The sequence below is a fragment of the Setaria viridis genome, chromosome 6 (genome assembly GCF_005286985.2).
Source record: "Setaria viridis chromosome 6, Setaria_viridis_v4.0, whole genome shotgun sequence".
Taxonomy (NCBI): Eukaryota; Viridiplantae; Streptophyta; class Magnoliopsida; order Poales; family Poaceae; genus Setaria; species Setaria viridis.
This window is the reverse complement of record NC_048268.2, coordinates 23,216,084-23,237,637: the sequence shown is the minus strand read 5'-3', so window position 1 is coordinate 23,237,637 and position 21,554 is coordinate 23,216,084.

The following is a 21,554-nucleotide window of genomic DNA, read 5'->3' as shown; positions in this document are numbered from 1 at the left end:
GACGCAGTGTCGTTCGCGAGTTCATAGCGCAGGAAGGAACATGTGTGTGCGTACTTAGTGTGTTGGAAACTAAAGTCGATGTAATATTTCTCCGGCTATAGCCGTCCTGTTGGCTTCATCTTATCGGCGCGGCTTATCATGGTACAATGTTTTTCTCTCATAACAAAATAGCATCAGCTGGCTTATTAGCTGCAGAAACCATCAGCCGAACAGCCTGCCCCGTCGCTGCTCCGTGGAGACTTCAACTTGTCTTAATGTTACCTGTCTTCTTTATTTCTGTGTTTGTTTTCTACTATGTTGCTTTCACCTTTGGGGTGCCTTGCTAGCCTTGGCCCAGCTTGCTTTGAATTTAATACTGTTTCCTAATGAGGAACAACAGGTCTTGGAATATCATGTCCTGAAATGTAAAGGGGCATCAACTCTAATAAAAAGTAAAACCCTATCAGAGACAAGATAATCGAGAGCAAAAGTGCTATTGTCTAAAAAAACACGGTGATGTATAGCATTTCTTAAGAAATTGGTAGGCTCTATACATTGCATGGTCGAATGAACGTCGCAACCCAACGTACGTTTGAGAGAAATCGATCGAGCTTTTGCCTCGGTCCAATATAGCTGGAAGCTTACCCCCTTCACAGGCTAGCCTGTCTATGGCCCTGTTTGGTTCAAGGTTTGCTTCGATTCTAAGCGGAATAAGCTTGCGACGGCTTCTATCGCAGACGCGGTGTTCGCGTTTGATTCCCACCCCCGCAATGGTGATTTGGAAATCACGCACCCGCTTCCCTGCCGTACTCTCCATCCCCGTCACCTCGCTCCCGTATGCTCAGCCCCTTCCTCCCTCCCATGCGCTCCGTCCCTGCTGCCGGCTCCCCTCCCTGATGCTGGATCTGCTTCAGGCTCGACGCCGCTCCCCTCCCTTCCGCCGGATCTCTAGCTCCACCAAGCTGCTGACGCCGGATCCCCTCCCCACCGCCGGCTCCCTCCGCAGCCACCCCAGCCAAACGCTCAGCTCAGATTATACATATCTTGGCTTCTTTCATAATCGCGCTCAGCTTATACGTGAGATCCAGGTAAGCGGAACGAAAGAGGGCCTATATATCGACGGATTGCTCGAACCATGTGCCTCTCTAGCTTGAGCTCACCACCGAACCCTGGGCCAAATCGCGTTTATATATAGGGATTGCAAGCAGATGCGGGCTAACGTGCAAGACTACGAGGCCCGCCTGCAAAAATAGGCTTAGCGGCTCCTGCGGGTTCCTGCTTTCTATGACGTGGGCTTGTGCGGCAAGTCTGCTACAACTGGTAGTCTCAGGGGTGTTTGGATACCCCATGCTAAACTTTAGCACCTGTCACATTGGATGTTTGGATACTAATTAGGAGTATTAAATATAATTTAATTACAAAACTAATTGCACAGATGGAGTCTAATTCGCAAGATGAATCTATTAAGCCTAATTAGTTCATGATTTGACAATATGGTGCTACAGTAACCATTTGCTAATGATGGATTAATTAGACTTAATAGATTCGTCTCGCGAATTAGACTCCATATGTGCAATTAGTTTTGTAATTAGCTCATGTTTAGTCTCCTAATTAGCATCCGAACATCCAATGTGACCCTGCTAAAGTTTAGCATCTTGTATCCAAATACCCCTTAAGCAGGCCACCTGCATCCGCCACTAGCCCCTGCAATGGCCTGCAAGCATCCGCTAGCACCCATCAGGCTGTCACCGTATGGACTACACCGCCATCCACTCGTGCCTACTCCACGATGATGTTTGGCTCTCCCTCCGCATCCTCGCCGCCGTGGCATCGGCGTGCTTCACCCCGGCCGTGTCCTGCCTCGCCGCGCTTCACCTTGGTTGTGTCTTGCCTCCCCGCGTGGCTGCGCCTCTCGTTGTCCATGGCCGTGCGTGTACTTGGCCTCCTCGGCGCCGCTGAGCCTGATGCCTTGGAACGGCTCTTGCAGACAGTCGTTCATACACAGCAGCAGACCAAGGAAATCCATATCGCTGCTATATGGGACGAGGTAGGGTGATGGCATGCCCTCGCCGACGGGGACAAAGTTGTACTCTGATGGGTGGCGACGTAGCGTTCAGGGTCGGGTACGATAAGCAGTAAGGAAGATACGCGAGGTTGTTTGGAGAATTTTAATTGGGAGATCAGTTTGGGGAATGCGCGCACCGTCCTGTTCGCTTCAACTTATCAGCCATGCTTCAGCTTATTCTCTCTCACAGAACGGTATTGATCGAATCAGCCGAAATCAACGAAACGAACAGCCGAACAACAATTTGGATCTGCTTCGACGGGATCATTGATGTCCTGCCCACTCGTGGGTGCCGACGCCTGTAGGTGTAACAACCCTAGGTTAGCTAAACCTTGTTTAAGGCTAAATGAAGCAATTAACAGCTAATTAAACAAGTCAAGCGTCAACTTTTGCCCCTAAGAGCTTAAAAGGTGATTAGTCCATAATTTAAAATTATATATAAGAATCTGAAATTTTATCCAAATAAGAGTTGTAGAACACATCCTCTCTAACAACTTTTGTTTTAGGCGTATTGTTTGAATCTGAGCAAAAAGCTTTAAAAAACTCAGAATTCAAATCAGTGGCAATTTAAGAAAAACATGAAAAACCCCAAATTTGCAGTTCTTTTTCTAAAAATTTCTAATATAATCTCAAGTCAAACCTTATAAGAAAGTTTTAGTGCTACGAGCCCTTAACAACTTTGATTTTTGGAGCTAGGTCAAAATCTGCACAAAAGGTTTTCAAAATTGAGGTCAAACACAGCCAGTTTGGTCAACCCGGCGCAATTCTGAATTTTTTTGCCCGTTCTAGTAAAGTTTGGAGCTTTCTAAGTTCAAAACCAAACTGTTTTTTGACCAAACACCCTTTGTAACTTTTGAACCTGGATGTTAGCTCTACAAGTCATAGAAAGGTAACTTTTCAAGTGCCGTTCAAAAATCCGAAGTAAAACGGTTCCAAAGACCGGCCCTTCACTTTGACCCGCAAATCCCTCGTGCCCCTACTCGCGCCAGAGCGCGTGCGTCGCATGCTCTGCTCACCACCCGCCGCGTGGCTCCCGCTCATCGGCACCGCACCGTCGCACAACCCATGCCCGCGAGCTAACTTGACGAGTGCCGCCTCACCCTATAGCGTCGCTTGCCCGCCCCATCCTTGCCCGAGCCCCATTGTGCCCTATCCCGGTGCTGCAGCGCGCGTGCCCTGCTGCATGCGCCCAGCACTGGCCACCGCCGCCTTCGCCCAACCGGCGCCCTGGACAGCGACGCAACGGAGCCCAGGCCTATGCAGCGGCTTCCCCACGCACTGCCCAGCCTTATCACCTCGCCCGGTAGCCTCTCCTCGCACTCACTCCCCCTCACAGGCCTCCTGTCTCCGAACGAAAACTCCCAGTGCCATTTGCAAACAACCGAGCTCCAGCAGTTCCCTGTGTTCGCCGGCAAAATCCTCCACGCTCGTCCATCTCCCTTCAATAGCCCGCGCCTGAAGCTCCTCCACTTCCTCAGCCACGCCCTCGGCTACTCCCCGTCGTCCACCGTCCACGGAGCCACCGAAAATCGGAGTCTTCCCCAACTCCAGGAACTCCACCCACCGCCCCTTGCCTCACCGTGGCACCCATGCTCCGGCCATCATCATCCCCAACCAAGTGCTCAACTCGAACCTAGGTGAGGCCCTGGTGATCATGCGCATGCTTGTTCTTCTTGTTGGCCGAGTTTTCACGGTCGATTTTGGTCATGTCGTCGGCCGGGCGCGGTCTCTCATCAACGGGTAGGTTAGGGTTGATGCCTCGGGGAGATGAGGGCAGGAGGAGGTGCGCTAGACCTTGGGGATTGTTTTGGGGCAGTCACCGACGAGGGGAAGGGCATAGCCGCGCCGGCGTGGGTGCGCTGCTGCCGGTCCTGCCATGTTTTGGGCGTTCCCGTGTTCTGAGCCTGAGGTTGAAGGAGATCACAGATCAGGGACTTGTTCGCGAGAGGAGAAGAAAGCCTAGGGGGTTATCCATAAAGTTATGGATTTATGTTTGAAGGTCGAATCTGTCCAGGGGTGTAGGCGCAAGATCGAGGGGCCTCTGCGCATTTAAACCATAGACCTGGGGGCTAGATAGGAAGATTGCCTCGATTTTCTTTTTTTTTCCCTAGATCTAAAAAGGCTGAAACTTTGGAAATTCGTAGTAAATTTCAGAAAAATCCTAAAATAGAAAATGAAGATGTTTTGGCATCCTTGAGTTGTGTAGTTTCACATAAAAATAAGTTTGCACATGTCTCTGTTAGAATTAATGTTATATGATTTAATCCTTGTTTAAGCTATTTAAATCATAGAAAATCATAGAAAAATGCTAAAAAGGTAAATCCAACTCTCAAGTGCTTGTCTCAGAGAATAGAAGCTTGTAAAAATGATTTGGAGCCTAGCTCAGATGCTTAAGTCTCTGTTTTAGTTTTATAACTACAATCTAAAGTTTAAATTATTTTTTGCACAATATTTAATCCAGAGAGGAGAAAAATGTGAAACCACATGGAGTGGATCAGTGATGAAGTATAGTTCACAAGGAAAGTATGAAACCTTATCTGAAAGTAAATAAAACCTACTCTCCTGTTTAGAGAAAGATAAATAGGAGTAATATATATAAAATAGATGTCCTTTAAAAATCATGAAAAATTCACCAAAGCCTATGTATCACCCCTATAACTCACTGTTAAAATTTCATGACCAGTTTCATTATGGTTTCTATTTTAAAAATGTTTAAGTGTATGCTACCTTAGGGTAATAAAGTAATTTTAATTATTTTGTGCACCTCTATGGACCCCAACTTTTTACAGTAGCTTAGTAGTAATCAGGATAGGTTGCTGGTAAAGTTTCACCTTCTTTTGTTGCTGTTGGTTAGCCAAACTAAATTTGGAAGATGAACCGGTTTATAATCGATAGAGAAAACATTGAATAATAAAAAGGATAAAGAGGGTATTTTGGAAGAAGCACATAGAAACACTCAGAAATAGGATGACTTTCCTGGTGAACCTTGAGCAACCCTAGAACGACCCCACCCTTCTTCATGAAGTCTAAGTTGTAAAACCTTATATATGTACACAATCACCATCAAGTCAACTCCGGGTTTACACCACAACACACCTTACCTTGTGCAGATAAAGAAGGTGTAGAACCTTGTTTAGGTGAATGTGGTCATGATGTAATTTATACTTCAGTGCTAATTCGTGTTTTACATCCTATGAGAAAGCTTAGAAATTAAACTTGATGCATTTGCATTTCGTGTAGAGCTGAACCTCGCTGACGGGACATACAAGCTTCACCCAGCGCCAGAAGAAGGAGCCGTAGCTGATCTGCAGCCAGCCAGAGCTGATCCCGTACCGGAGCAAGTCGAGGACCAGTTCGCTAACTCCCCATGTGAAGGCAAGCCCCGGAGCATAAATTCCTATCTTTAACTACTTGCAATATATTTGGTTGCCTGATTGTGCATTTACGTTTTTAGGAATTGATTGAAACCGCAGATGCATGAATTAGTGCCCTTTGATCTGAACACTAGTATGATAGGCTGAGTAGTTGCAATGCTTAATAGGACTCGGTAAAAGTTGAGTGATTGACTGTCACTCGTGAGTTATAGGAGTTGTTTGCTCTTCTTTTTGTTACAACTATAAGGACGATGGACGGGGCCGGGCTTATGTTCGGTACTCGGTGGTTTGCCCCATCTATCTACATGAAATTGGACTAAGATCGAGATGTGATAGCGTTCGTGATCAAGTGTTTGAAAGTACTAATCTCATACCTAGTATGGGATGGGGAAGCCTAGTACCTAATTGAACCGGGACGTGAGCGGATCGTTCCACTATCTCTGGAAACTGAGTTTTCCCCTGGTGCATCAGGTGGTGACAAGTGCGGTCATAGAACGGCAGAGGCTGGGTCTATGGAGCCTTGTACCAAGGGAAGTGGGCCCGACATGGGTCTGGGAATTAATGGGGACGGATGATAAATGAAGCGACCCTTCGCGGTGCGTGGATGTCGTGGGATTAGGTTCGCCATGCATGGTTAAGAAATTCGAATCGATTCGTCTGCCTCTCACAGTTTGGGACTACTTGATCGCTATGCTACACTAAGTAAGAATGAAAGATGATGATGATTTAATATGGTTACCTGTACTAATTGCTTGGAAAACTATGCTTGTTTAGTATAGTGGCTAACTTAGATTGTTAATTGAACGTAGAACTTGTGGCTAAAATATTGAAAGTAAGGACCTACACTAGTTGCTTTTGGCAAAAACAAACCCCTCTAGCCAAAAAGCTTGCATGTCTAGGTGTTGGTGAAATAGTACCACCGGTCGGTTAAGTCTTGTTGAGCGTAGTCGCTCAGCCTTGTTGTGGCACATCTTTTCAGGTGATGTTGATGCCTCTGAGCCCGCTGCAAGTGGCACTTGGCCTCCCCAACTTCCTCCTAGTTGGACGGTTGAGTGGGATCCCTCCTCGGATGGTGAGGATCGGGATCATTGATGTCATGATCGGCTTCATCATGATATCCTGCAATGACGGTTAGCTTCCTCTTAGTTATTTCGGTTATTTGAGAACTCTGCAAACTTTGCTTGAATTTCAAACTTGATGTTGTAATAATTTGATGCACATGTTTAATCTGGATGGACTGTTGTAATCTCTGGAACCACTCACCTTTGTGTGAGCTATGCTTTCTCGATCCTGTGTTAAGTGGTTTATCGGATGAAATCCGCCGGACTACCGAGTTAACTTGATTAAAGTACATGGCCGCGTGTTAGGCAACTTAAGTGTGCTTTAGCTAAGTTAATTTAGGCAGTTCCACCATAGTAGGACGCTTGAGTTGACTACAAACTCAGAAGTACAGCGAAGGCCCTACGTAGCTGGAGCATCATGCGCTATGTCGGCAGCGTTCGTCTACAACTTTTCATGGCCCAAGTTCCCATGCAAGTACTGGGGGGTTCCATTGTCCATCTTCAGGCTCAAGCGCAGTGAGGAGCAGCCGCTGATCGACGCTAGAATTCCTACTTGGAAGTCAGCCGGGTCTACTCACAGTTGCTGGTTGAACTCTACTCACCAAGGTCACGCTACCTACAATTCCTATTCATGTCTCCATTGCAATTGGCCTCTTGGAGTGGGCAGTTCAGCAGATACGATCGACGACGTCGTGCCTTCCTTTGGGCATTGATGAAATAATAGGCTTGGCCCATTACAATTTTAGAAATTCTAAATAAATCTTAAAATTCCATGTGGGCATGAGCAAGTGGTGGAGTGGTGCAAATTTTTAATCCCACACTGCTAGTGGAGGAGGAGGATGGCCAACTTAAATATGGAAGTTGTCTCCACTCCTCCAAGCTATGTGTGTGGGGAGAGAAAGAAATCTCCATGTGCGCGTACTCACCCGCCCCGCCTCGCCAGGGGGGCGCGGGCGCGCGGCAGCTGTGTGAATGGTCCGCTGAAATCCAGCCCTTCGCCTTGCGGGGGGCACGGTTTCCTTTTACCATTTTTTTTTGTTACTTGGCTCTTAAGTTAGTGAGATATATGGAAGTCTAATCGGTTTAGATCACGATTGCGATATATATGGAAGTCTAATCGGTTTAGATCACGATCGCGACGTGAGATCGCCGTTTTATTTTTTGTTACTTGGCCTTTAAATCAGCGAGATATATGGAAGTCTAATCGGTTTAGATCATGATCGTGACGTGAGATCGTGGGCTCTCCTATATATATACACAACCTATCTGACTCTACCGAAATTACATCTAATTGAGTTAGGGTTTTTGCCTCTTCTCGCTACTGCGCCGCCACCGGCACCGGCGAACGGGAGAGCAGGTCTTCGGAACCTCTCGCTCTTGTGATCCTGCACCAGGAGAGAGCGAATAAGGTTTTTGGGAAGTGCTACACGCGAATGCTCAAGGTCTTCACCACGGCTCGTCTTCCATCCTAGTCCAGCGTTGCGGCAGCCCATCGTCTTCGGCGTCGTCTGCTGCGCTCCGTCCGCAACACCGTCGTTCCGTCAGCACCGCTTGCTATCACGACTGCATCCGCAAAGTATGTACGCCATGATACGATCTGTTATTTCAGCATGTTTTCTAAGATAATGAAGTTGTGCTTGCTATTACCTAGTATGTTATAAAATTACATGCTAGGTTTTATTCTTGTCATGATAAATCTAGTTCAGAAATTAATCACGTAGTTGTCTAATTTTCCAACAATCCAAAAACCTTATTATAGGCAATCTGTTGATTTTGGTATGGCTGGTTTTGCTGAGTCACTGAGGCTGAAAAAATTTACCGGTGTGAACTTTAAGAGGTGGAAATCAAAGGTTTGTCTCTGGTTTAATGCTATGAACATCTGGGACACAAGGCTTGGCAAACCTGAAGCCGAACTTACTGTTGAAGCGCAGAAAAAGCTAGATGATGGCAATAACCTTTTCGTGGGATGTATCATTAGTAATATATGTGACCGTCTGGTCGATGTCTACATAGACATGACAGATGCGAAGGTGTTGTGGGATGCTCTAGTTGCAAGGTATGATGCAGCAGATGCAAGCAATGAACTATACCTCATGGAGAGTTTCCATGACTACAGGATGGTAAATAACCTTTCTGTGGTAGAGCAGGCTCATGAGGTACAGTGCTCCTTAAGTGTCAATTACCCGACAAGTTTGTGGCTGGCTGCATAATTGCAAAGTTGCTGTTGATGCAAAATCCTGATGATGGTGGACCCTGCATCAGCACATGAGGACATGGGAGATCTGCTTAACTCCAGTGCAGAATCCAAATCGGCGCGCGTGGTGTGCGCGAGCGTGCCAATCAGTTTAACCATTAAACTGACAAGGTGGAGATAATCCTTCGTGGTGAGCGGAGTAATCCATCGGCCATCCAGCCGATTTAATATATTTTGCGATAACCATCGGCCAGGCAGGCGTGCTAGTCAGTTTGACCATTCAACTTACAAGGTGGAGATAATTCTCTTGAAGTTTGATGGAGTTGGCCGATCGGGCCGATATGATCCTTGATGTGATAACCATCGGCTAGAGAGCCGATAGGAGACAGAGCGCCGTCGAGTTATTACTCCACCATATCTAGAGCCACAAGCCCATGAGATCTAAACTAACTTCACCACCAATATTTCTAGGCGAAACCACAGTGATGCACCCGGTAGTTGCAACCTAGAAACACTCAGCAGGACGTCAGTCTAAACCCCGCTAGCCGATGAATCTAATCACAATGAAACTCAATTCCGACGGCATTCGAGGGGTAACCAAGATTAAGATGCAACAGGCTATTAAAAATAGATCTATCGTCTATTCCGACAGAATTAATAACAATTAATATGTCGTAACGGTAAGATGATAGAACAGATAAATATCAGCCGATGCAATCTTAATCAAGGTGGGATAACTGGTGAATACCGTAGATCGAGACAGAAGTGATGCACCGTAAGTCGAAGATCCAAGATACTCGATAACTGTGATAACTGGTAGATTAAACTAGACAAAACCACAGCGATACGCCCGGTGGTTAAAGCCTAGAACACCTAGTGACGGAACTTGCAGCTCGCCGGAGATCGAGGTCGATGCAGCCCAGCTTGCTAGAAGGAACTCGTCGAGAAGCCACATTACTCCTACTCCTAGGGCAATGACGTGAAGCCGAAAGGTAAAGGTAAATATGTTGTATTATTGATCGTGTGATGAAAATTACAATGGCCACGACCCCTTATATTTATAGGGCAGATGGCCTCTGACGCACCACGTACAAGGCAAGTCATGTACACAATCTTTTCTAATCAAAACTCTATCTCTAACTAATCCAACTCTATCTCCATAATATTTTATTCAATTCTTGCCGCGTGCATTGATTTCCTTTTCTTGCTTTTTCTTTCTTCAGCCTTATTTAGGAGATTTCATTTTTTTTTGCATCATCGGCCGATACCTTCCTTTCAGAGCACATTTCTAAATTTTGGTGTTAACATAGGCCCCCCAGTTTCGGAGTATGAAGGCTTCATATTCCAAAACTAATTATAGAAGTCCGATGATTCGGTGTCAACACAGGCCCCCCAGTTTTGGAGTATGAAGGCTTCATGTTTCGAAACTGATCATAGAAGTCCGATGATTCAGTATCTTTAGAGCCAATGACGTCTAGTTGCAATATTCAAAGCACCATCAACTCCTCTTGAAATATAAAGAACTCCATCAGCTTGATGTCTTGATCCCACTCTGAGTTGATGAATCCGCCGGCAATGGAAACAAAAGATCAAGTAGAAGTTTTGGTGTCAACAGTTGCCTTCTTCATGGAGGAGCTTTGCCACTACTCTGAAACATAGGAGACAGGAAATATCAGTTGAAAATCTAGTAGCGTCTCTTGATGTTGAGGAGAAAGCTCAGAAGAAGGACATTGCTGAGAAAGGAGACCAAGGTCAGTCTAGCACCAACATGGTCCAGAAATTTCCACGTGGAAAGAACAAAGGGAAGAACAAAGTCGTCAAGACTACTACCTTCAAGAAGAAGAAGAATAAGGCTGAGATGAACTGCTTCACTTGTGGTGAGCTTGGACACTTCTCTAAGGATTGTCCAGAGCGTGCAGACCGCAAGGGAGTGCAGACCGCAAGGGAAGAAGGGCCAATGGGTCCAAGGATGTCAACATGGTGACCAAGGCAACACTGGAGAAGGGTACGGTAATTTACCTACTGTTCTTTCAGTTTTTCATTCCACTAGCTGATGGCTTGATATGGGTGCAGTTGAGGAACGTGCAGCATGTCCCTACTATCAACAAGAATCTTGTGAGCGGCTCGGTCCTGTGCAAGGATGGGTTTATGGTAATATTAGAGTCCAATAAATTAGTCGTGTCAAAACATGGACAATTCATTGGCAAAGGCTATGAGTGCGGAGGCTTGTTCCACTTTTTCCTTGCATATTTTTGTAATAAATCAGTGAACCATATTTGTGGCAATGTTAGTGATGATGCGAGGACTTGGCATTCACGTTTGTGTCATATAAATTTTGGTTTAATGTCTCGGCTTTCCAGCATGTGTTTAATTCTGAACATCACCATTGCCAAAGGTTCTAAGTGCCATAGTTGCATGCAATCGAAGCAACCTCAGAAGCCTCACAAGGCGGCTGAGGAGAGACACTTGGCACCTCTAGAACTCATACATTCTGATCTGTGCAAGATGAATGGTGTGTTGACAAAAGGTGGAAAGAGATACTTCATGACTTTGATTGATGATGCAACTAGATTTTGCTATGTTTACTTGTTGCAAACTAAGGATGAAGTATTAGACTACTTTAAAATTTATAAGGCTGAGGTTGAGAATCAACTTGAAAGAAAGATTAAGAGTCTAAGGTCTGATCGTGGTGGCGAGTATTTTCCAAAAATCTTTGATGAATTCTGTGAGGAACATGGTATTATTCATGAGAGGACACCTCCCTATTCGCCCGAGTCCAACAGGGTTGCTAAGAGGAAAAACCGCACACTGACTGACTTGGTTAATTCCATGTTAGATACTACTGGTTTATCTAAGGCATGGTGGGGGAGGCTCTATTGACTTCATGTTATGTCCTAAATAGAGTTCCAAACAAGAATAAAGATGAAACTCCATATGAGATGTGGATCGGGAGAAAACCATCACTTTCTTATTTGCGCACTTGGGGGTGTTTGGCGAAAGTCAATGTACCCATTCCGAAGAAGCGCAAGTTGAGACCTAAGATAGTGGATTGTGTCTTACTAGGATATGCTCAGAGAAGCATTGCTTATAGATTTTTAGTGGTTAAATCGGAGGTCCCTGATATGCATGTTGAACTATTATGGAATCTCGTGTTGCAACATTTTTTGAGAATATATTTCCTCTTAAAGATATGCATAGCAACTCTAAATTTTCTGCTAAAATAACTCCTGAACCTACTGCACCTGTTGAGTTTTCTGAACAACCCGATGAGCATGAGTATGAGGACGACCTAGACAAGGATGACAGTGAAGCTCCTAGAAGGAGCAAGAGACAGAGGGTTGCAAAATCCTTTGATGATGATTTCACTGTGTACCTTGTGGACAATACTCCCACATCCATCACCGAGGCGTATGCATCTCTAGATGCAGACGATTGGAAAAGAAGCTGTCCAAAGTGAGATGGATTCGATTCTTTCTAATGGGACATGGAAGCTCACTGAACGACCCTATGGTTGCAAACCAGTGGGTAGTAAATGACTGTTCGAGAAGAAGCTTAGGCCTGATGGACTATTGACAAGTACAAGGCTAGGCTTGTGGCCAAAGGTTACACACAAAAGGAGGGTGAAGACTTCTAAGATACCTATTCACCTGTCGCTCGACTGACCTCTATTCGAGCACTACTTTCTCTGGCTGCCTCGTATAGTCTTATCATCCACTAGGATGTAAAGACAGCTTTCCTAAATAGAGAGTTGGACGAGGAGATCTATATGGATTATCCTGACAGGTTTGTGGTGAAGGGTCAAGAAGGTAAGGTGTGTAAGTTGTTGAAGTTGTTGTATGGCCTGAAACAAGCACCTAAGCAATGGCATGATAAGTTTGATAGAACTTTAACTTATGCGGGCTTTGTCATTAACGAGGCTGATAGATGTGTGTACCATCGCCATGGTGGGGGTGAAGGAGTTATATTGTGCCTATATGTGGATGACATACTGATCTTTGGCACAAACATTGATGTGATCAATGAGGTCAAGTCTTTTCTATCATAGAACTTTGATATGAAATATCTGGGAGAAGCTGATGTTATTCTGAACATCAAGCTAATTAAGCATGAGAATGGGATTACTCTTTCGCAATCCCATTATGTGGAGAAGGTCTTGAACCATTTTGGTTACATGGACAGCAAGCCTTCTCCAACACTTTATGATCCCAGCATGATACTCAGAAAGAACAAGAAAACTGGTAAAGATCAACTGAGATACTCTCAGATTATCGGTTCACTCATGTACTTAGCTAGTGCAACGAGACCTGACATAGCTTTTGTTATGAACAAATTGAGTAGGTTCATGTCAAACTCGGATTCTGATCATTGACATGTACTTGAAAGGGTTATGCGCTACTTGGTGGGTACTATGAGTTATAGGATTCACTATTCTGGGCATCCTGCGGTGCTTGAGGGATATAGTGATTCGAACTAGATCTCGGACGCTGATGACCTATATGCCACGAGTGGGCATGTGTTTACCCTTGGAGGTTGTGCAATATCATGGAGGTCTTGCAAACAGACCATTTTGACGAGGTCAACCATGGAAGCAGAACTTATTGCTTTACAAACAGCCACTGTTGAGGCAGAGTGGCCGCGTAATCTCTTGATGGACTTGCCTGTGGTTGATAAACTAGTTTCCGACAATCCTTATGAACTGTAAAAATCAAACGGTGATAGTCAAGGTGAGCAGTGCTAAGGATAACACAAAGTCATCGAGACATGTCAATAGATGACTGAAGTCTGTCAGGAAGTTGAGAAACTCCAGAGTAGTAAGTGCAACTTATATTCAAACAGACAAAAACCTAGCAGATCCCTTTACAAAAGGGCTATCACGGAATGTGATAGAATGTGCATCGAGGGAGATGGGTATGAGACCCGTTTGAGTTGCCATAGTGGTAACCCAACCTATGTGATCGGAGATACCATGAATTAGGATCTGGGAAAAACAAGCTATCGGTTGAATGAGGAGAGTAATTATTAAAGTAATTATGAAACCCTCTCTATGTGAAGATGCAATACTCTCAAATGTTGTAAGGGAGGTTAGCAATATGCTTTAATGTGTATTTGTTGGCTTGGTTAAGCGAAGATGCTGTCCTACATAGCATTCTTGAAAGAACACACTGTTAGGATATGAGGTAGGCTACGTTAGCGCAAAACAAAAACTTTCTACCGTGTAAACTAGGAAAACTGTCGTATATGGATCACAGGATTACCACTCGATGCACAGGTGCGGAAGATGTAGAAACGCGTCAGGGCAGCGAAGTCGATCACGCGTTGATGCAGTGTAGTCGAACACGTTGACGTTGAGCAGTGGCTCAGCAGCTCATCCACGTGCAGCGACTCCCTCCTCGTGTCGCGGCTCGTCAAGCTCATCGTCGGCTCATTAGGTTCCTCGTTGGAGCTCTCGTGTGGTAGCTCGTCCAAGTGCTGCAGATGCAACACTTCCAACATATCCACACATACGGGGAGGATGTTGGAGGTATGCCCTAGAGGCAATCATAGAGATGATGATATTCCATTTGTATCCATGATTTGTATATTGTGTTCATTGAATATCCATTAAAGGCTACTTGAATTGATTTGCAATTATGTGAATTGTATGTGAAACTCTTTACTTGTATGGTTATTCTAAAGTTGTCCCTAGTCGGAGTTCATGTGAGGACACACATGAATATTAGACTAGCAGATGTATTAGTTGATGACTATGTTTCACAAGTCATGGACATGGAGATGTTGAACTAATAATGTGGACACATGTGGAGACATGTGCTAGGACTGACCCAACACGAGAAGTAGTTCTCTCTTTAAACAACATATACGCTTTGTCCTTAGACCTGAGATTGTCGCATGTATTCTAGATGTGGATCGACCTACTTAGGGGCTATCAAACGCTACGCCGTAACAGGGTAGTTATAAAGGTAGCTTTTGGGTTTGTCAACAAGCATTCTATGAGACATGGTCAATCAAGATGGGATTTGCCCCTCTCTGATTGAGAGTGATATATCTGGGCCCCTCGAGTGATCGGATCCAAAATGCATGGCCATGCTACGTACGGTTAAGAGTTAACCTACAAAGGGATTCCGAATCACAGGATCGAGAAAGAGCGGTCGGCTTGAAGCTAGACCAAATATCGTGAGGCAAAGGGAATAGCATGTATATTATGTTGTGATGGTTCGTCTGATATGATCTTCGTGTGTGTATAGGAGTTGGCACGTCTTGCTAGAGGCCGCTACCGACTATTGGGCCGAGTAGGAGTACTCGGGCCATGTCTATACGTATCCGAACCCATAGGGTCACACACTTAAGGGGCTGAAAGCCCAATTCGGATCTGATCCGAGTTGAATTAGGTTTAGAAGTACTAATGGGCCTCGGACCCAGAGGCCCGTTAGGAACCTCTATAAATAGAGGGGTGGGGGCACCCTAGGGTTCACACCTTTTTGGCAAAGCACACCTGCCGCGCCTCCCACGCCCTCGCCTGTTGCAACTCGCGGATCTAGCAGTCCGGCTTGCGACACTTCCTCCCTGCACGTGTGGATACCTTGGAGGTGTTGCGCCTGCAGCACTTGGACGAGCCGTCGACGAGCCTCCGACGAGCCATGACGAGCTGACGACGAGCCGCGGCACCGGAGGCGATCTTGCTGCACGTGGACGAGCTGCTGAGGAGCTGCTGGACATGACGTGATCGACTACGTACGACCATGTTGATCGACTACGTACGACTACGTGATCGTCTTCACTGCATCGACGCATATCTACATCTTCCGCACCAGTAGTGCGTCGAGTGGTAATCCCGTGATCCTTATACGGCAGTTATTCCTGGTTTTACGCGGTAGAAATTTTGATTTGCGCTAGTGTTGCCTACCTCGTATCCCAACAGAGGAAGCGTCGCAAGCCGGACTACTAGGTCCGCAAGTTGCAACAAGGTGAGGGCGTGGGAGGCGCGGCTGCTACTGGTGTAAAAAGGGGTTAAACCCTAGGGCGCCCCCACCCCTCAATATACAGGGGTTCCTAATGGGCCTCTGGGTCCGAGGCCTATTAGTACTCCTAAACCTGGTCCAATTCAGATCACATCCGAATTGGGCTTCCAGCCCTTTAAGTGTGTGACCCTATAGGTTCATATACGTATAGACATGGTCCGAGTACTCCTACTCGACCAATAGTTAGTAGCGGCCTCTAGCAAGACATACTAACTCCTATACGCACATGAAGATCATATCAGACGAACCATCACAACATCACGTATATGCTATTCGCTTTGCCTCACGATATTCAGTCTAGCTCCAAGCCGACCACTCTTTCTCGATGCTGTGATTTGGAATCCCTTTCTAGGTTAACTCTTAACCTCACATAGCATGGCCATGCATTTCCAGACCCAATCACTCGAGGGGCCCAGAGATATCTCTCTCAAATAGAGAGGGGCAAATTCCATCTTGACTGACCATGCCTCACAGCATGCTTCTTGACAAACCCGAAAGCTACCTTTATAACTACCCCGTTATGGTGTAGCGTTTGATAGCCCCTAAGTAAGTCAATCCACATCTTGAGTACATGCAACAGTCTCAGGTCTAAGGACAACGCGTACACGTTGTGTAAAGAGAGAACTATGTAACTCGTGTTGGGTCAGTCCTAGCACATGTCTCTACACATGCTCACATTATTAGTTTGACATCTCCATGTCCATGACTTGTAAAACATAGTTATCAACTAATACATGTGCTAGTCTAAGATTCATGTGTGTCCTCACATGAACTCCAACTAGGGATAACTTTTAAAATAACCATAGAAGTAAAAAGTTTCACACACAATTCACATAATTGCAAATCAATTCAAGTAGCCTTTAATGGATATTCAAGGAACACAATATAAAATATGGATACAATGGAATATCATCATCGCTATGATTGCCTCTAGGGCATACCTCGAACACACACCTATATGAGCTTGACTGTAAAACGTCGCAGTCTATGAGACTTGGGTGATCTCTAGTAAACTCATGAAGAGACCAAGGAGTATGACAAATCTGCTCCACCCACGGGGTAGGCTACTGGCAGCCAGGTACTAGTTCCGATTTTGAGTGAAACGTGTCCGCACAAAACTTGCAATTCAAGGCTTAGTCCATTGTTCAAGTTGTGGATGAATGTAGCATGAAGCTCTAGGCGAGAGTTCAACTTAACATTCCTTGCTGAAACACTAGTATATAAATAGCAGTGTGAAACAGGCAAAATCTCTAATAGACATTTGAGATCTGGTGGGGGATTGATGAAATAATGGGCTTGGCCCATTCCAATTTCAAAAATTTCAAATAAATTTCAAAAGCCCATGTGGGCATGAGCAAGTGGTGGAGTGGTGCAAACTTTCAGTCCCACATTGCTAGTGGAGGTGGAGGATGGCCAACTTAAATATTGAAGTTGTCTCCCCTCCTCCAAGCTATGTGTGTGGGGAGAGAAGGAAAGCTCCACACGCACGTGCTCGCTCGCCATGCCACGCCTCGTCGGGCCGGGTCGGGCAAAGGGTGCGGCCGTGCGGCACCTGCGTGAATGGTTCGCTGAAATCCGGCCCCTCGCCTTGCGGGGGCGCGGTTTCCTTTTACCGTTCTATTTTTTGGTTACTTGGCCTTTAAGTCAGCGAGATATATGGAAGCCTAATCAGTTTAGATCACGATCGCGACGTGAGATCGTGAGCTCCGGAACCTCTCGCTCTTGTGATCCTGCACCGGGAGAGGGCGAATAAGGATTTTGGTAAGCGCTCCGTGCAACTGCTCAAGGTCTTCACCACGGCTCGTCTTCCATCCCAGTCCGGTGTTGTGGCGGCCCATCGTCTTCGGCGTCATCTGCTGTGCTCCGTCCGTAACACCGTCGTCATTCTGTCAGCACCGTTTGCTATCACGGCTGCATCCGCAAAGTACGTACGTCGTGATCCGATCTGTTATTTCAGCATATTTTCTGAGAGAGTTAGAGAATTGCATGCTAGATTTTATTCTTATCATGATAAATCTAGTTCAGAAATTAATCGTGCATTTGTCTAATTTTCCAATAGGCATGAACGTATGGAGTCAGTTGGGGGTTGCAAGATTGCGTGGACAGCTGTATGCAGCCCGACGGCCCATGGTGGTCTCGGGATCATAGCCCTTTACTTCTTTGGATATGCATTGCGGCTTCGGTGGGATGGCTTAAAAGCCAAAAGGTGACAACCGGATCGAGCGCGCATGGGCTGCATTGCCGTCCAAGGTCGCGGCCGGCCATGCTGCATTCTTCGTTGTCGGTCGCTTTGGGGGACGGCTCATCAGCACTCTTCTGGACCAATTCTTGGGCGGATGTAGGTCCTCTCTCCCGTTTCGCGCCAACGTTGTTCACCGTCATCTCCAGGGCTGGCAGACGTCGTCGCGTCGTCAGGGAGGCGATCCTCAACCGCCGCTGGATCAGGGACATTGCCGGCGCCCTTGCTACGCAGGTCATCGTCGATTACATTCGAGTCTGGGACTTGATCGAGACCGTGCAGCTGCAACCGGACAGATTTATTTGGAACTGGTCCAACGATGGCAACTACTCGGCATCCTCCACTTACTGAGCTTTCTTCCACTGGTAGAAAACTGAGCATTAGTCCCGGTTGGTAAGGGTCATATCTCTCGGATATCCATCCGGGATAAACCAACCGGGACAAAAGGGGGGGGGGGTCTTTAGTCCCGGGTATTTTAACCGGGAGTAAAGGACCCCCTTTAGTCCCAGTTGGTGTCACCAACCGGGACTAAAGGGTACCCCTTTAGTCCCGGTTGGATTTCCCAACCGGGACTAAAGGGGTCCCCTTTAGTCCCGGCTCAATTCCAACCGGGACTAAATTGCGCTTGCATGGCACTGGTGACGCCTGAATTTTTCATGCATGCATCACGTATACGTATAGTAGTACCGCGGCCCTTTTAATTTGTTAACCTTGTAGTTGAGATTTTTTTAGAATGAATTAAATCAACTAGTATTTAAACGAATGGGATTTGTAATTATACAACTACTATATATATACACAATCCTTATACACAATTCATATACACAATTCAACTAGCTTAATTAGTACAAATCGATCATATATACAAATAAATCAAAGTATCTTCCTACGATCTTCCCGTCGTGGTGTTGCTGAGAGGAGTGTCTAATTGTCGTCCATCGTAATAAAATTCTCCTCTTGGATTTACCACCTCGTCCATTATGAATCCAATGAGACCTTCACATATTGCCGCTACTCTTTCTTCCTTCAAGAGTCCTTGTTGAATATTTAACATCTATAATTTGGAAATTTGTGAATGTTACATGAACAAATACATATAAGGAGCTAGAAAATAATTAACTAGTAATATATTTATTTTACGTACTTTAAAGTTGTGCGGCGTCATCTTCGGTCCCTTGGGTCCCAAAAAACTGTGCATGTGCTCACAGATGTAGTAGCCACATAGGTTATTCCCGGGTTCCTGTCTTAAGCACTTCAATGCGGAAAAAAATAAGTTATGAAATATTCGTGTTATACAATGTAATAAATTTGCAGACTTCATACGTACCGGGAAGTCTGTGTTCCATGTAAGATTTTCTTTGAATGGACCTTTGTGTGTCTTTATGAATTGTTTCCATGCGCTGCGGATTAGAATAATGAATGACATAGTGTAACAGGGATAAAATTTAGGAAATAAATTTTTGCATAGAGATCAAGGTCCAGAATTATTACAAGCCTAGCATGTCTTGCAATTCTTGGTAGTCCACCGGATCTTTCCGTAACGAATCAAAGACAGTGACGTGGCTTCTTTCAGGCTCAATTATAATAAGGATCCAGTGGAAGCTGCGTGCGTAAAATGTTCATGCATATTAGAGCTAACTAACATGTAGAGATAAGGAAAAAGACATCGAAAGTAGACGGTATACACACACTTACTTAAAGTTGTATGGAAGTAGTATGAAATCCTTGAATGTTTGTTTGTGTAGGAAATTGTATATTTCGGCAAAGGTTTTTTCCGGCGCTAATTGTATCTGTTGTTGGTTAACTACAGATGGATCCATGAAGCCTACATGTAGGTACGCCTCTCGGCGGCATGTCTGAATTAGCATCCTACATGAAATGGAAGATGAAGTTAGTACGGTGACGCACGCCAAAATTTACATGTAGAGATAATAAACGGACACTTACAGAATCCAAGCGCTGATCAGAGAGACGTCCAGGGCATCATGATGGTACACTTCGTATATATCCTTGAAGTCTAGCCACAGCACTTTCTCCCCTTCACCGTGAAAATCTATCGGTTTTACCTTCATGCCGATCATCTCCCTCGATTTGGCGGATGCCGTCATGTACCATTGATGGAATTCGTACATCTTTGTTGACAGCTTCCGTACCATTGCCGGCTTCACTAGAGGCTTGCCTAGCTCATAAGGCCATCTCGGCTCAGGGGGCGGTGCAGTTGGCGTCTCGACTTGCCCTATGCATTCATCAAGTCCCAGACCTGTTTCTTCCATGAACTTCAATATATTTTCTTGTTGATCCAAGGGCATTGCTTTTACCCGTTGAGCATCTTTCTTTGATAAATGGCTGAGGTCGGGGACTGAACCGCTGGAGGATGATTTTCCTTTTCTTTTATCCTTTTCATCAGCCTTTACTAGAGCCCGTTCATAGTTTGACAAGAGTGGTATCCTTTTCTTGGCTCCTTCCTCCATCCTGATAAAAAAGTTTAAATCCCGCCGACTTACTGGCGGTGGCTCCATCTCCCTTGCCTTTTTTAATTCGGCTTGTTTCTTGAACCACTCACTGGCCTCTCGTTGGATTTCTGCCCACTGTTCCGCATGAGACATTGCCTCAAAGCGTTCCTTGCGAGCCACTTCAGGGTCGACCTTTGTTTTCTTCTTTCGAGGCTGTCTTTGCTTGGGAGGCGGTGCTCGTGACTTCTTGAGTGGTGCTGCAGGTTCCTTCGAGGGGGCCGCTCTTGGTGCCGGCGACGGTGATCGGGGAGGGGTGTTGTTATTGTCGTCGTCGCTCCCAGCACCAGGATGTGGTGGAGATGGAGACCTTGATATAGATGGAAGCGACGGTCCTGGAGCAGGAGATGCCGGTCTCGAGGTATGAGGAGAAGGTCGCTGCTCGGGATCTACGGGGAGCGGTCTTGAGGTCTGAGGAGATGGCTCCGTGCGGGAAATAATGATGTAGCGTTTCTTCCATAGAATGATCCCATGAAGCGCATCTGCCAATGTCTTTTCCCCGTCGCCTCCCGGGAAGTCGAGCTCTAGACCTTCATACTGGGCATCTACTATTTGCTCGACGCAGACGCTGGCGTAGCCTGTTGGAATGTCCATGCCATGACTGCTCTGCCCTGCCAGCGTTGGTAACGCACTCCCGTACGCTACCTGTACATATAGCAAAAGTAAACAAGTTGAACTCCGATCTCGAGGCCTGGATCAATTGACAAGATTGCATAAATATTATGTATAAGTATACCTTAATAGTGAGGTTGCCGACCGGTGCGTGCAGCTCACATGAGGTCCGTTGCGTGATGGCATCCACGGGGAACCGTTGCTCCTCCACGGGTAACCTGGGCGTCTGCGCATCGGGGACCCCTGTAGAAGCACAACTGCTCCCGAGGCGTTGAGAAGGGCTGGCGGTGTGAGGATTCGGCAGTGCTCCAGATTGCGCCAACTCCGCAACTGCGTCGGCCACCCGCCGATTGATTTCATCCATCATTCGTTGTTCTAGCATCTGCCGCCAGCTCTCCTCCATCTGTTCCTTTCTTCTCTTCCGGCTTCTGTAAGAGGCACTGTCGCCTCGGAAAGCGAACTTCCACGGAACCACCCCGAACCCCCGGCAACGTCCTGGGT